A 13,665-nucleotide genomic window follows, 5' to 3' on the forward strand; every position below is an offset into this window, starting at 1 on the left:
TGATGGTATTTATATGTATGTAGTGTAACATGTATATACACTCTATTGATTGCTTTACTTTTACTTATCTGTTCATGTCAGGGATGTGGACTGACAGATTGCACAGCTATTGCACTTTGCCATTGCAGTGAACAGTGCATCTCTTTTCTGACTATTACATTTTGTGGATTAGTTGTTAATAAGCGTTTTGCAGAATCCAAGTTCTTCCCTCTTGTATAAAAAGAGGCAACAGCTTGTCTTGCCAGGAAGATATTTTCATTAGAGCAAGGCTGAGAACAAACCGTCTTTTCCAGAAATTGAAGACCATTACTATCTTCTAGTGCAAATATCAGGAACTTTTAAATTCTTTTATTCTCCAATGTAAATAGGTAGCAAGATCTACAGGTTGGAGGGAGGGGTGTGTTGTTTATTTTAAACTGTACATATACCAATATTTCACTGCATATGTTTTCTCCCTCTGATGACAGGATGAAATAACAAAAAACATGAAAGATCTTTTTTTTGAAGTCACACAGCTCACATATCAATGTAAAAATAACTAAAACAATATGAGAATCTATGGAGAATATTACAGAACCCAAAAGGAGAAAACTATTTAATTTTACTCAGCAGTCCAAATATTGTGGAGGGTTTTTTCCATAAATTCAAGGCTTTTGATGTTTCTTCAATTTGTGTCTTTATAATAGCTTTCCATATTATCGCAGTGCTCTGTACAGATTAGTAAATAGAGCAATATATTAATCAGAATTCAAACTCTTCTGATAATCAAGAAGTTTATTAATACAAGAAGCCTATAGTGCTACTGAAGAGAAATTAACTTTAGAGATAATGCAAATATTTGAAGAAAAGTTTTGAATTTAAATTGCACTTAGTAGGCAACATTTCAGTCATAGTGAAAGGAAAGAGAGTTTTGCTATTAGTTTCCAATACTGACATGATTTTAACCACTGTACTGCAGTGACATATGTATTATGATAGGTAGGATGCATAAGGAGTGAATGACATAGCCACAGGCTCATTTTGGTATTTCTACTCATTATGTTTAGCTCAGGGGTGACAAAAAGGCAAGAAAACAACTATGGAGTTCTATGCTGACCCATAATTGCCCTACAATAAAACTGGTTTTAGGTTGTTTAGTGTTATAAAATTGAAACAAGAGAATGAATGCGGTTTAAGTGTGACAAACTACATTTTGAAAAAATTGAAACTCTCATAAGGTTGGGATTTATTTTTGCTTGAGTTGTGATTTAAAGCACACCATTCAGCCAAATATAGAGAACATGAAGAATGGCACAATTTGGGCATAGATAAATCAGATAGCACTCAGTACCTCTATGCTGTGAATTTAAATACATTTTCCTCTACAAACTTTTAATCTACATTAATTTCTATGAGAGATGAGCCTAAGAGATGCATTTTGGATGTGGATTTGGACACAATTTCTCCTAAATTTTAAGACTGACATCTATGCATGAGAATGGGCTGATTTTTCTTGCTAATTCTGAACTTCCTACTTTTACAGCCTTGTTTATTCCTTTGTTACTGTACAAGCCCACTTACAAAATGTTGTTATTGTTTTAATATTGTATAGAGTCTCCATTGTGCCTTTGAGAGTATTTTGGGTTGTTTTCTTTCCTCCCTACTCCAGTCTCTGAACTATAGGTGGTTTGATTGCTATGCCTTATCAAGAAGTTCTTTAATAATGAGTATTTCCTATTTTGTCTGAACCTGTTTATGTTTGCACAAGAGTTTTTTATTTTTGTAATATACTTCTTGTATAATAAGACTAAGAAGTATTAAGGAGAACTCTTCAAATTCTACTGCTTCTGATGTCTTCTGACTGGCTTCTTTCTTACCTATCAGATTTTATTCTTTCATCAATGTAATTCTCTTGCTGTCATCTCAATGATGGATTGCCTGTGTGATCTGTAGTAAGTAGCCTTAAATTGTTGTAGTGTTCTAGGTTGCTTACCTCATCTATTGATATTTTCTCTGTATTACTGTTAGGGTGAAGTCATTCCTTTGTAGAATTCTTTTGTCATGATTGATAGAAGACAAATAAGGAGTCAGTGATTCTCAGATAGTTTAAACTCTTGATAATCAAAAGTCTTAAGAACCTTTTTTCGGACAAAGCGGTCAGTATATATCTGAAGTGTGTGGCTGAACTTAATAGTTGTAAGGAGTTATTTCAAGAAAGATCAGAAGTATAAAGACTCTTGAAAGAGTGGAAATTATGTACTCTTTTTGATGAGTACTTTTTCCGAATCACAAAACCAAAGGAAACTTACCTGTATATAACTTAGTGGTGTTTAGAAATAAAGTTAAGATCAAATAACTGTTACGTCTTAGATCTAGATGGTAACATTTTCAGAGTGCTAAAGTGTGTCTTCATGTCTACAATGTGAATTAGATGAACTTCAGGTACATAAATTCAGCCCTGAAATCCAGAAAAATCCTTCCCCTTTGTTACCTAACTCAAAATATTTGCTAATAATTTCCATAGACATTTTCTTTGTGTCTATTTTACAGCACGTTAATCTTGACAACACATGGTTTACATGTCAAGGTTTTGGTCGTGGGGGGGCTGCAAGGGTGGCTCCTATGAGAAGACACCAGAAGCTGCTGCCCCAATGTCAGACTGAGTGACACAGTTCCAGATGGCTCCAAAATGGACCTGCTGCTGGCCAAAGCTGAGTCCACCAGTGATGCAATAACATATTTAAGAAAGGGTTAAATAGCTGCACAATAGCAGCCAGAAGAAAGGAGGGAGAAAATAGGAGAGAAACAACCCTGCAGCTACCAAGGTCAGAGAACAAAGAGGGGGAGGAGGTGCTCCAGGTGCTGGAGCAGAGATTCCCCTGCAGTCCGTGGAAGACTACAGTGGAGCAGATATCCACCCTGCAGTCCATGGAGGACCCTATGGTGGAGCAGGTGGATATACCTTGAAGGAAGCTGCAGCCCCTGGAGAGCCCATGCAGAAGCAGGCTCCTGGCAGGACCTGTGGCCCATGAAGAGGAGCCCACGCAGGAGCAGTTTTTCTGGCAGGACTTGTGACCCATGGGGAACCCATGCTTGAGCATTTTGTTCCTGAAGGACTGTACCCTGTTGAAAGGACCCATGCTGGAGTAGTTCTTGAAGAACTGCAGCCTGTGGGAAGGACCCACATGGGAGAGGCTCATGAAGGACTATGCCATGGGAGGGACTCCACATTGGAGCAGGGGAAGAGATCTCCTGAGGTGGAAGGAGAGGCAGAGACAACGTGTTATGAACTTACTGCAACCCCTATTCCCTGTCCCACTGTGCCGCTCAGGGGGAAGAGATAGAAGAGTTAGGAATGAAGTTGAGCCCAGGAAGAAGGGAGGGGAGGGCAGGGGGGGAAAGGTGTTTTTAGTTTTAATTTCTCACTATCCTACTCTTTTACAATTAATTGTCAATAAATAAAATTAATTTCCCCAAGTTCAAGCCTGGTTTTGCCTGTGATGGTAATTGGTAAGTGTTCTCCCTGTCCTTATCTCAAGCCACGAGCTTCTCCATAGTATTTTCTCCCCATCTTGTTGACGGAGGGGGAGTGATAGAGCAGTGTGGTGGGCACCTGGCGGTTAGTCAAGGTCAGCCCACCACACATGGCAACACAGTACCTATCTCATTCCCAAACATCCCACATGGCCAAGAATGCATTGCCACATCTCACATCTACTGAATACGTAAAGGATCAAATTTGGGGCACCTAAGATAAATGACAAGTATATCTCCCCATTGGCAGACCCAACTATTTTTCAAAACCAAGTCAGTCCAGCTTTGAAACTTCTTTCTTGTAAAGGTAAAATAAGCTAATTCTCACACATTTATTCTCTCACTATTTTTGTAAAATTAGTTTGGGGCCTGGACATTAGTAGTATGGTACATTAAATGGTCCCACTGCCCTCTCTGAAGCCTGAAAAAAGTGCGCAATGTAGTACTGAATCACTCTGTCAGGAAAAACTTTAAACTGTACTCAGAATAAATGGGAAAACCAGGACAGTTTCCTGACTGACTGGTAAGAGAAAGGTACTGATAGCATATTTCCATACATTCTGTATGGTATGTCTAAATATTTTGATGGTTTTAGTATTTTGTACCAGCCGTGGAAACCGGTTTGCTGCTAGGTGACTGTAAAAGTGAGATTTGGTAAATAATTATTAGAAATCTTATACTAACACTATGATTGAAACAATAGACAAAAGTATAGCCAAGCAATTAACTAGCAGAGGTAGTTACTCATAAGTTTTGCAGTTCTTTGCTCTTATGACTAGATGTTCCTGTACGCTAGATGAGAACAATGTTGAAACTGACCACATGTGATTGAAGCTGCGTTAAGCTTCAAGATCAAAGAACAAGGACAAGAATAAAGACTTCAAGGACAGACAACAAGAACTTCAAATGGGTAGGTGGTCACAAAAGCAGCCCTTCGACTCAAATGGATCCTTCATTGCGCATGATCGGATGTAGGCAGTACTAAGATAATCAGTTGCAATTATTTTTATGTATATGTATACTAATCTGATTAATATGCAATTAGTTATTCTATATAACCTGTTAGTGCTAAAGCTGTGGTATGCATGCTAGGTGGAACTATTCCCCATGCGTCCAGCACTGCAATAAAGAATGCCTGCTTTCTAAAACTCCAAAATGAGTCTTAGAGAGTTTCTTCAACCGGCTTTTCGGTATCAGTACCTCTGAAGGAACATCCAAATACAGTGAAGTTCAAGGAGGAAGTTTAGCCAGAGGCTTATATTGTACTAACTCTTTTTAAACTGAGTAATCTTAGCATCTCTATGAGGTGTATGGGGGGTGTATTAGTCTTTTACATACTAATAGTGTGGAATGTAAATAACTTTGAATCTCTAGAAACTGTGGTAACTGTTTGCTTAACCCTAGATTTACTCTTATGTTATAAATGTAGCTATAATTACTATGCTGATGACTAATAGACTTGTACAGTTGCTCAAAAAATGTAAAAATAGTCCTTAGACATAAATAAATTCAAGAGTGATGTGATGGGGGGGTAAGAAAAAAAACTGTCTTCCTTTCATCACTTTCTTTATTATAGAAAAATCCAACCTATTTTAAAAAAAATAAAAAAGGTTGAGAATCTGATATTACAAGGTAGTAACTGTGAGAGATGCTTCCCACTCTGTGCACTTTTAGGCCACTCTGCTGAACAAAACAGATAGTGTTTGTTTCAGAGTAAATGAGTGTATCATAATTGCCCAAGACTTTAATTTGATCTTAGATGAAGTGCTCGATAGAAACTTTAAATCTTCTAAAAGACACTTAAAAGTGACAGGTGTTATTAAGGTTTAGTGGGAAACAATGTTATAACTGATGTTTGTTCTCATTTTATGTATCTTAGTCCATCGGGTAGATAGAGATTATGCATTTTACTTGAGGCTCATCAGCTTTGCTCACATACAGATTTCTTCTAGCTCAAATCTAATATAGGATAGAAGTGAAATTTTAGAAAGAAGAAAAGACTTTTATAGACTATATTCTGATTTCTAAATTGCAATTTGAGAGAGAAAAATAAATTGGCATAAAGATACAGATTATCTGTACCTATTCTAAAAGCAGAAAATTTTACAACCATTAAAAAAAAAGTTCTTGAAATGTGGGTAGATTAATATATATTCTGTTTAGCCAGCTGTGATATTTTAAAATATGAGCAAATGTTTAATTATGGTTAGAAAAAACTCCTATGCAATATTCAAAATAAATATTGAGGATATAGATTGAGTCAGATAATAAAGCAAGGGCATCTAGAAAAACTAACATAGTCTTGAATCTTTTTCACTTGCCAAATGTAGTCATGTTAGATCCAAATCTTAAAATAATCACACAAGTAAAATATACAATGAATCTGCAAATGTTCTGCAAATGCCAAAAGATAACTCACCTCATCTGGAAATTGGTAGAGAAATCCAAGCATGTAACAGAAAAGGTGTTCTTCTGCCGTACTGTTTCAAAAACTATCCTGCACTTTTAAAGCTCTAATGATTTCTTATAAAAAGGTCTTCACTACTGCATTATGTACAAAATCTTTAATATCTTCTTCGGTCTCTTTACATCTATTACAAAACATAAGGGAAATGAGAGCAGAACTTGGGTTGTGAATTACAGTTTAAAAGAACAAATCATTACAATGAAAAATGTTGTGAAACTTTTTTATCTAAAAAAAGTCCTCAAAATGTTGTCTAAGTTGTGCAGATGAACCACAGAGATTCTGAAGCCTTTTGCACATTCCTGAATTGCACAAGCGTCAGAGTACTCCTAGAGGCTTTAAGCCACAATTACTTTTCCATTTCTTTTGGCTTAGAGAAAGAGAGGAAAGGTTATCTTCTATTGATCTTAATCAGCAATAAGTTAGGTCACCATCAAGGCCATTATGACTCATCTCTCTTACATTCAAAAAGAAAGTAGTGGTTAGTCTTTCCACTCTGCATAGCTGGATGGATATTATGCCAAAATCCAAGTAAAATACTCTTAACGAGATTCCTGCTGTCTTTGCTATTCTTGCATCCATTTACAGTCCAAGCCCAATCCTCGGACTGAGCAGGAAATCTCTTCTTTGTGGCCAATGCATTTATTATCCTAATAATGAACAATTATACAGATATAACTGTTCAAAAAGACCTTGGAATTATGGTAATAACATCCTTCTATTTTGCAGAACCCGTGTATTTAATGCTATTGTCAGCATAAAAGTGAAAAAATAATATTAATAGGAGCACACTCACTGGAATTAGAAAGTAAGTGGTGTCACATCTATTATTCAATAGAATTACTCAGTGCAAATTTTAAGTGCCTAGCTACTGCTGACCCTACACAAAAGCAGGAAATAAAAGGTGAAATAGATAAATACAGCTAAGCATAAATATATAGATAATATGTACTATATTCTAATATTTGTTGACACAGCTGCAGTCAATATCCTTATTTCAACATTCCTGATTTGGGACATCACAGTTCTGATCTCCAACACCCTAACGCAAATTCTGACAAAATGCCCAATACAAAAATAATAATCTTCTCTTCCTCTTTGTACTTTGATCACATAGTCCACTTACATGTTGGCTGTATTGTGTCTCACACTGCTGGTAGCATCTTTCTGATAATTGCTGGTTTTCTCCTTTTACAAAATGGTAACTGTAAAATAGAACTGATATAACATCACCGATGGATAACAATGTTGAAAAACACAATCAAAAAACCCCACATCTATTAGTCATGGAAAGGGTAAATGAAAAAAATATCATAAAATAGAAGCATGGTGTTTGACATCCCTGAAATCCATGTTTCATTGTTTTATCTTCCTACCTTGTGTTAATGTAAACATAGCTTATTCATGGAGACTTGGACTTTTTGTTGTAGGTAAATAACCACTTTCTCTACCTGATTCCAAAATAAGATTTTGTTGTGAATTCAAACTATGGAGATAAATATGTACTAGCTTTAGGAAATATGAGATTCTTTGATTTACCAAAATACACCTGTTTATCACTGGCACGTCCCTCTGTATCATTCTAAAAGTTGTCTAATCATCTTCCTCTCCTTCCAACATCTACACAGGAATCCCTTGCATGAAGATATATTACCAATACGAAAACAAAGTCAGTTATATCTTTCTCTATGAATTATTCAAAACAAAAATGCTTGCAAGCTGTCAATATCCACAAACACCATGTAATTGGAATGAAGTTTTGATTGACCTCTTGGACTGACATTAAGGGAAACAAAGTACTTTGTAATTCAATTATCCAGGACTGAAAATCTTATTGTAGACCTTCGGCATTTAGTTAATTGGAACAAGTTAGGTGAATATTTTGTTTCCTTTACATCCAGTGTTCGATCTTGACTTTTCACAGAATGTGAAACTATCTGACAGTTAGATCTGACTTAATTACTCTTCACTCTGCAAATGTACCTATATCCGTATAGACAAATAGATATATATTTATATTTATCTCTGTATTGGTATGGAAGAGTATATGAATGTGGATACAAATATATTGAGTGGCAGGCAGAATAAAATCAATTTAAATTGAAAGACCAGGCAGCATCTCTTTTAGAGGGGAAACTAGCCATAAACAGGCATTGATGCAAACATGAGATCACAGGACAAAAGTAAAACTGGATTCTAGATAAGAACAAGTTTTGGAAAGAATTTGAAAAGGAATAGTTTAACTCAGAAATGTCTCAAGAAAAACACAAGCTCTAAATTTTTTTTTTTTTCAAGATTATGAATACGACCCTGCAGAAATTTGTGAAATATATAAAGACTGTTCCATAAAAAAATTAAGTCATACCCATATCATTTAAGTCAGAGAGGATATGGTGATTTCTACATGATGTTATAAGCACCCTTCTAGGTAACCCTCTGCATGCCTTCTGATAGAAAAGTGTCAAAGGGTGACTGTAAGTCATTGAATGCCTAATACTCCTATTATAACTGTAGATATATTTTCACGGAGTTTGGTTTGGTTTGGTTTTTTGTAGGGGATTGTTAAAAAGAGTTTTACTATGTTTGTTAAAGATAACATTCAATCTTCGAACTTGTGATGTGTCACAGTTTGTAAAACTATTAGTATTATGACACAATTTTTTTCCATGAAGAACAATCTTACTTGGATTGCTGAACACCATAGATGCTAACTGGCTATTGGCATCAGGATCCTGAGAGGACAGAACAGGGAAAAAAGCAAGATCAAAGTGTTCAACTTCAGGAGAGCAGACTTTGGCCTCTTCAGACATCTGCTTGAAAGAGTCCTGTGGGATAAGGCCCTGGAGGGAAGAGAGGCCTGAGAAAGCTGGTTGATATTCAAGGATGACCTCCTCCACGCTCAAGAACGTACATCCCAATGAGCAGGAAATCAAGCAAAAATGGCAAAACACCTGCATGGATGAACAAGGAGTTCCTGGCAAATCACAAAAATGAAGCATAGAGAGGGTGGAAGCAGGGACAGGTAACCTTGATGTTATATAAAGATACTGTCTGAGCATGCATGCTTAGGAAAGCAAAGGCCCACACCTGGAGTTGAATCTGGCAAGGGTTGTCAAAGGCAACAAGAAGGGCTTCTGCAAGTACACAGCTGACTAAAGGAAGACTAGGGCAAATGTGAGCCCACTGCTGAATGGGGCAGGGGACCTGGTTACACAGGACATGGAGTTGAGGTACTGAATGCCTTGCTTGCCTCATTCTTTACTAGCAACACTAGCTTTCAGGAATACCAGGCCCCACAGACCAGCGGGAAAGGCTGGAGCAAGGAAGACTTACCCTTGATAGAAGACGATAAGGTCAGGGAATACTTAAGTAAACTGGACATATGCAAGTCCATGGGCCCTGATGGGATGCATCCATAAGTGCTGAGGGAGCTGGCTGATGTCACTGTGAGACCACTCTCAATTATCTTTGAATGACAACGGTGAGTGGGAGAGGTGCCTGAGGACTGGAGGAATGTGAATGTCACTCCTATCTTCAAAAAGGGCAAGAGGACCCAGAGAACTACAGGCTGTTCAGCCTCCCTTGACCCCTGGAATGGTGATGGAACACCTAATCCTGAAAACCATTTTCAGGCACATGAACAACAAGAAAGTCATCAGGAGTAGTCAGCATGGGTTCACTAAGACGAAGCCATGCTTCACCGACTTGATAAACTTCTACAATTAAATGACTGAGGATATTGTCTGCCTTGATATCAGTTAGGCCTTCAACACTGTCTCCCACAATATCCTCACAGAGAAGTTGATGAACTATGAGTTGGGTGAGCAGACAGTGAGGTAGATTGAAAACTGGCTGAATGTACAGGCCCAGAGGGTGGTGATCAGTGGCACGAAGTCTAGTTGGAGGCCAGCAACTAGCAGTGTACCCCAGAGGTCACTACTGGGCCCAGTCTTGTTCAACATCTCCATTAATGAGCTGGATGATAGGGCAGAGTGTACCCTCAACAAGTTTGCAAACGACACCAAACTGCAGGGATATGCCAGAACATCATGCTGCCATCCAAAGGGAACTCAACAGGCTGGAGAAATGGTCTGACAGGAACCTCATGAAATTCAACAAAGGGAAATGCAAAGTCTTGCACCTGGGAAGGAATAACCCCGTGCACCAGTTCATGTTAGGTGCCACCCTTCTGGAAAGCAGCTTGGCAGAAAGTGACCTGGGAGTCCTGGTGGACAACAAGGTGAACATAAGTCAGTAATGTGCCCTTGTGGCAAAAGGGGCTAGTGGCATGCCAGGCTGCATTAGGCAAAGGATTGCCAGCAGGTTGATGGCGGTGATCCTTCCTCTCTACTCAGTACTGGTGAGGCCACACCTGGAGTACTGCATCCAGTTCTGGTCTCCCAGTACAAGAGACATAAGGGCATACTGGAAAGAGTTCAAACACTAAGGTGATAAAAGGACTGGAACACCACTCATGAGGAAAGGCTGAGAGAGCTGGGACTGTTCAGACTCCAGAAGACGGCTCAGGGGGATCTGACCCATGTGTATAAGTACCTGCTACAGGGGGAGCAAAGAAGACAGAGCCAGAGGCTCATTTCAGTGGTGCCCAGTGACAGGAGCAGAGGCAATGGGCACAAACTGAAACACAGGAGGCTCCATCTGAACATCAGGAAACACTTTTTTACTGTGAGGGTGACTGAACACTGGAACAGGTTGCCCAGAGATGTTGTGGAGTCTCCCTCAGAGATAGTAAAAAACCATCTGGACATGGTCCTGGGCAACCAGCTTTAGGTGGCCCTCCTTGAGGAGGGCAGTTGGACAAGATCATCTCCAGAAGTCCCTTCCAACCTGAACCATTCTGTGATTCTGTGATCTGACCTACCTGTCTCCTTTCATACTTCATAAATGTTGAGCTTTTATTAACTGTATCAGTTTGTGAAAAACAGTCTGTTTATTGCACTTATTCAGGGGATGCCTGACATTCCTCATTGAACATGGTAAGCAAAAGTAGGAATTGTTTGGAAAAAATGTATTCTCAACTGGAGTTCATCTACAGAGTTACACATACGTGGCTTCTATTATCTGCCTCAAAGGATTCAACTTCTTTAAATAATAGCATTGCATCCCATCTGGTCTGTATGAATACAGGGTCATTGACTTCAAACAAAGTTTCCTAGTTTACAACCACAAAAGATTTTCCTGTCAAGTTAAGAGCATCCATCTTGCTAATGTGTATTGTAGGGATACTACTGAAAGAACAAGAGTTCATGGAGTTATGCTACAGAGATGCAGTACAGAGGTAAGATTGCTTTGGTAAGCTCTCAGTTAATATTACTATGTCAGCAATTATTGTTTCTGAAATGGTGCAATTATTCCAGGAATTACCAATTCTCTATCTTGAGGCTATAGTTCCACAAGAGTCATCCAAATGTCTTATATTCACCATGGTTTGTGGAGAAAGCATAAAGCAGAAACATCTCTGAACACTAAAATGTCATTGGTGGATATTTTCTAAACAGATTCAGTATTGCTTCCCTTAGCGAAATGTAATAGCTGAGTGGAACATTTTGGACTGTAAGATTTGATACACTTGAGATGAAAGAACTTTTTTTCTTCACCTTGAATTTTCTGCCTCTGTGATATACATGGATTGTGCAGTGTAAGTGAATGAAAAGTCCCAAATGGTGTGAAATGAGAAAGTAGACTGCAGGAGAGAAAAATGCCTAATTGTGAACAAGCACAGTCCCCCAGAATGGACTAAACAGTTTGTGCAGCAGACAGGACCCTGCAGAACAGAGGGAATTCCTACACTGTTCAAAACCTAATATTATCTGAACAGTGCAGGAGCCAGCTAATTATGGGCAAGTCCCAGAGAATTTTCTTTGGCTTTTAAAACAGTTTTTAAGCATATGCAGGGATGCACATTCCAAAAATTGCAGACCAAAAATTCCCTATTCCACTGGCCCCTGAACCCAAACAGTGCCTAAGTTTTCATAGCATCTAAATTTTAGTCCTGAGTTTTTCATAGGATCCTTGTAGGTATTTAGATTTCTGTCACGACCAAAAAGGCTTCAGGGAGAGTGGTTAACTTCTGTCCAAGTTGCTTTATGAAGCATCCAGAGTGCTGACCTTGGAGCTGTATTGGGAGCTATGTCTAATACACAACCACCACAGTGAATTCAGGAAAATTAGACCCACCACACTCACTCATGGTCAACAACCTTCTTTTGTACAATAGCTAAGTGTTTCAGACTTCAGCTTAATTTTCTCCTCAGATCAAAGACTACAATTTAGTAGCAAGGTTAAACAATTAATTTAACAGTGCTTTTTACTTATAAGGTCTTACTAACATAAACATGGGAACTTTTATTTGCTCCTGTTACAGAAATTGAATTGAATCGGTGAATAGCATGTTGCTCTTTATGACTTTCAATAAGATATACATCTCTGTTATAAATTTTTTTCAGACATCTCCAGCTGTTAGCATTTTTCTGGCTAGAAAGATTCACAAGAGTCCTGGCAGCCTGGGGTCCTTCAGATACCCTATCTCCTTTACTGCTGATATACCCCATGGCTGCTGATCATGGAAGCATGTGGAATGTCACACATAAGAAATGGAGTGGACATCGTTCAATTGCTTGATTTCTATCTACCATTAAATCAATGTGCAAAGATAGTAATAACCAGCAATGCTAGACAGCACTTTGCTGTCATCTGCTTTGACTCTCCAAATATTGTCCACGTAGCTGCTTCAGGCTGTGATTCGTGATGAAACGTCTTTCCACAACACTGTTAAGGAACCATTTAAACAACTGCCAATGGCAAATTTAAGGCCTGTCATTACTACAGACAGGCTTCAGGACAAAAATAAGGGTTTCTTTTGATTAAGCTTTAGGACTAGTTTAGGATTTTAAAGATCTTGCTTTGAAAACACCAAGAAGTTGATTAAACACCTTTTTTTTAAGTTCTTCTAGATGTTTTTTGTCCTAATCTGGTCCTAATGTACCTTTTTGATCATCTTACTATTTTAAAAAAACATGAGTTTTGTGCTTATCCCGCTCATTATAAGGTTAATATAGACCTAATTTTATGCTTAAAGGATATCTTGTAGTACCCAATGCAACATGACATTTAAATTGTACAGCATATAGGAATTAATTTCTCATGTTCTGATAAAAAGAATATATAAAAAAAAGAGTGCTTTTAAATATACAATTCATTGTGATGTTCCTCTGAGTATTTTATCTTGTTACATTTTGTGTATTTTTCTCCCTGGCATCTGGTTTTTGTCACATACATATCTCGGAAGTTTATTTGAGTTCTCTGCTGAAGATTTTACTGTCTTTTCATAATAATCCCTCCTAAATCCTCTATTCTGGTCCATTTTTGGTGGTATATTGCCTTTTCTGGGCACATTCTTTTTTCAGGTGTTTGGTTCCTTTCTTTATTGCCTTGCTTTTTTTACACCAAATCAAATAAACTAGTTATTTGCTCATGCTGTTAGTCTATTTTCATCTTTCTGACTTTGGTTGCCCTTTTTTGCAGTGACCTTATCTGCCCTTCAAACATTTTTCTTTCCTTTAAATTTAGTTATTTTATAGCTTAATCTTTTCTTGAGGCACAAACAGCTTCAATTATAATCCTTGAACTTAATTTGATTTTATCTACAATAAAGACTTTTTCTTTTA

This window comes from Harpia harpyja, chromosome 15 (genome assembly GCF_026419915.1).
Source record: "Harpia harpyja isolate bHarHar1 chromosome 15, bHarHar1 primary haplotype, whole genome shotgun sequence".
Lineage (NCBI taxonomy): Eukaryota > Metazoa > Chordata > Aves > Accipitriformes > Accipitridae > Harpia > Harpia harpyja.